Source organism: Schistocerca cancellata, chromosome 4 (genome assembly GCF_023864275.1).
Source record: "Schistocerca cancellata isolate TAMUIC-IGC-003103 chromosome 4, iqSchCanc2.1, whole genome shotgun sequence".
Lineage (NCBI taxonomy): Eukaryota > Metazoa > Arthropoda > Insecta > Orthoptera > Acrididae > Schistocerca > Schistocerca cancellata.
In genome coordinates, this window is record NC_064629.1 from 71,375,536 (window position 1) to 71,378,959 (window position 3,424).

The 3,424-nt window shown below is 39.8% G+C and overlaps 1 non-coding gene across 1 annotated transcript; it reads left to right on the top strand.

Annotated features, from left to right (window-relative positions):
• The first annotated feature begins 447 nt into the window (after window positions 1–447).
• Window positions 448–520, top strand: Trnat-agu (transfer RNA threonine (anticodon AGU)). The gene has a single exon. It is a non-coding gene; the product is annotated as a tRNA-Thr (tRNA).
• Window positions 521–3,424: the final 2,904 nt, after the last annotated feature.

Sequence of the window (3,424 nt, forward strand, 5' to 3'; positions counted from 1 at the left end):
TCCATAGCAATGCAGGTGTGCCCCAAGACTCTGTCCTCTCTCCTCTCCTTTATTTTCTGCACACTGCCGATACGCCCAAACCAACTCTGCCAGTCCATCTCCTTCAGTTTTCGTCTCCTCTGTCAACCACTCCAAAACCTAGGCATTATTTATAGGACAAACTATCTGCACCTTCCATCTCCATGACTTTTACCTTATCATTAGTAACCACCCTATCCATTTACCGAACACACTCAAATACTTTAGGCTAACTCTCGACCGACAGCTAACATAAGAACTTAGAATTATATTTTTCTCTGAGACATTTAAGTCTCTTCTTTGTCTACAATAATGATAGAAGCAGAAGAAATGGATTAAAGTTGATATTATAAGATCACCTATCGCTTGAAGTTTGTGTTGGGGAGGGCAATCAATTTGGGTACATCGTGCAACAATATTTACAATAGTGCTGTGATGGTGTAATGGTTAGCATTTCTGCCTAGTAAGCAAGAAGACCTGGGTTCGAGTCCTAGCCGCAGCACAAACTTTAATTCATTTCTTCTGCTTCAATCAATATCGTAGATAAAGAAGACACTTACATGTCTCAGGGGAAAATATAATTATAAGATCGCCTATGGTACAGGACTTTCCCATTACGTCCAACGCTGGGGTGCTATTACAATGCTGGAGGGTCCTGGCTGTAGTGACAATGTAAGAGAAAATAAGCAGAAGATATGAGCTGAGTTCTGTGTTGGGGAGGGCAGCAATGTTAACCATAGTGCTGTGGTGGTGTAATGGTTAGCTTTTCTGCCTATCGAACAAGAAGACCCGGGTTTGAGTACTAGCTGCAGAACAAATTTTAATTTATTTCTTCTGCTTCAATCATTAACATAAAAACCTCACCTACTAACTGTACAACAGAAAACTCACAATAGACTTAAACTACTAAAACTATTAATTGGTCGAACTTGGGGATTATACCGTTCTACTCTCCTCCACACCTACAGAACCTTGATCCTACCTATTCTCTCCTCTGCTAATGCGGCCTGGGTATCCACCCAGGCGCTCCAGTCATGGACTGTGCGGCTAGTTCCGGTGGAGGTTCAAGTCCTCCCTCGGGCATGGGTGTGTGTGTGTGTTTGTCCTTAGGATAATTTAGGTTAAGTAGTGTGGAAGATTAGGGACTGATGACCTTAGCAGTTAAGTCCCGTAAGATTTCACAGACATTTGAACATTTGGACATTTATCCACCCGACCACAGTTCTGTAAGTACCTCTAAATGCACGAATGTCATGCACTCTGCCTCGCCTTCAGAATCCGTTTATCTTCCGCCACGTGTACCCTATAGTATCTCATCACATCCACACCCCTCCTCGCCCACGTTACACCTGCACACACTCCACATCCTATCCCAGTGCATCTTCAACTGGCACCCTCTCCCAGACAATAAAATCCACCCCGATATCTATCTGTCCTACCACCTATAATTCCCTACCTATCATAGAACACACCAGGGCTCCCACCGACCTCTTATCTATCCACATCTTCACATCACAACCCTTCTAGATCTGCTGCCCTGCCTACCCGTCAGACTGCTCCTCACCTTCTATCTTCACACTCTCTAGGCAAATACCTATCTTCATCTCCATGGTTACCTACCTTACAGACCCCTACATTTTTTCTACCCACTACCCTCAACCCTATAGAACACATTCTCTTCCCCCAGAGCAGGTCCTTCAACTATTAATTAAAAGTGCAGTGCTGGTTCTTAAAGGTACATCACCCTTCTGCGATTTGATTTTAAATGTATATTTTTGTGATTTATGCAAACGCGAACAAAATTCAATCTTTTAAAGCTTTTTTAAAAAAAATAATTGTAAATTGTTTGCCTTTTAATAATATTTATTTTCATCTTTGACATATTTATTAAAAGCGTTTGGTTGAACAACGGAATGTTGTACCGCTGACAGCCCCCCCCCCCATATGGGCGGGGGAGACGAAATTACAATAAAGAACAAAAATATCTTTCGCCACTGTAGTAAAAAGCAGTTCTTATAAGTGACTAAAGGCCCTGTGTCACACAAGTCTGTGAACTGTTAAAATTGATTACAACACTGTCTAATACTAAAATCGTTCACACTCATTATTGCGGTGTACGAATAAAGAGTAATTTTTGTAAGACTCTTCTAGAATAATCTCATGTGTTCGTTTTCCCTAAAGTAGTACACTAAAATTAGCGATATATGTCGCTAGTAAAAATACAGAAAGCACTCCTACCAAAAACACAATGCTGCTCACCAAATATTGCCAGATTTCATTACCGCAGTGGTTAGCACACTGAACTCGCATTTGGTAGGACAACTGCTCAGACCCGCATCTCACCATCCAGATTTAGGTTTTCCGTGATTTTTCTAAATCGCTCCAGGCAAATGCCGCGATGGTCGCTTTGAAAAGCACGACCGATTTCTTTCCCCATCCATGACAACCTGAGCTTGTGGTCCGTATCTAATGACCTCGATGTCAACGGGACGTGACACCCGATCTTGCTTCTTTCAGATTTCATTACGATGAAAACAGTCCTCCGTATTAATTAATGCTCATAGGACGCAAAACACGACTAAAATAGTCTAAAAATCTTCTATTTCGGAAGTCTGTCTGTACATTTAACATCTGTGTTGGGTGCTTTATCAGATGTTCGTGTATCTCAATGTCTTGTAAGACATCCATGGTTTTTCCGTTATTGCTCTGTGTAAAAATTTTAAGATTTTGTTTATGTCTAACACTGAGTGGCAATTTTCTCTCGTAGGCATTCTAAACGTGGACGGATTTCTCTGGCTTTGACTGAAGTTTTTATTTGTGCGTGTTTTAAAATTTCTCCTCATTTGGCCAAAGTAAAATTTCTCGAATTCTCCATATTTTGTTTTGCAATTACCGGATTGACTGAAAGGCAACTTTTCCTGCGTTTTATGATGAATGATGTTATTCAGCGTTTTGTTGGTACAGAAACTACCATGAGCATTAGTCTTACGGAATATACCTGCAACTTTATCTGACATCTTTCCGATGTATGGCATCACAGTGTATTTTAGATTTTCTCTTTTTAATTCTCTAGCTAGCGTGATTACAACATTTGTTATTAACTGTTTCGTTTTCAGCTTTTTAATTAGTTAGTTACGTGTTCCATTGATCAATAGCACGGAAAAACCGTTATGATGTAGAACGTGTCAAATGCACAACAAATGGCCACAGGAAACAAGTTTTTTTTCTTTTTTTGTTTACATTATAGTTTTATACCTAAATATTTTTATTATCTATCCCACTCCCTTAAATGGCACAAAATGAATATATTATATCCAGATTTATTTACTCATATTCAAGAATTCATCTATGGCATAGAAGGAGTTGTGAAGGAGGTAGGATTTCAATTTGTTTTTGAAACTATTAC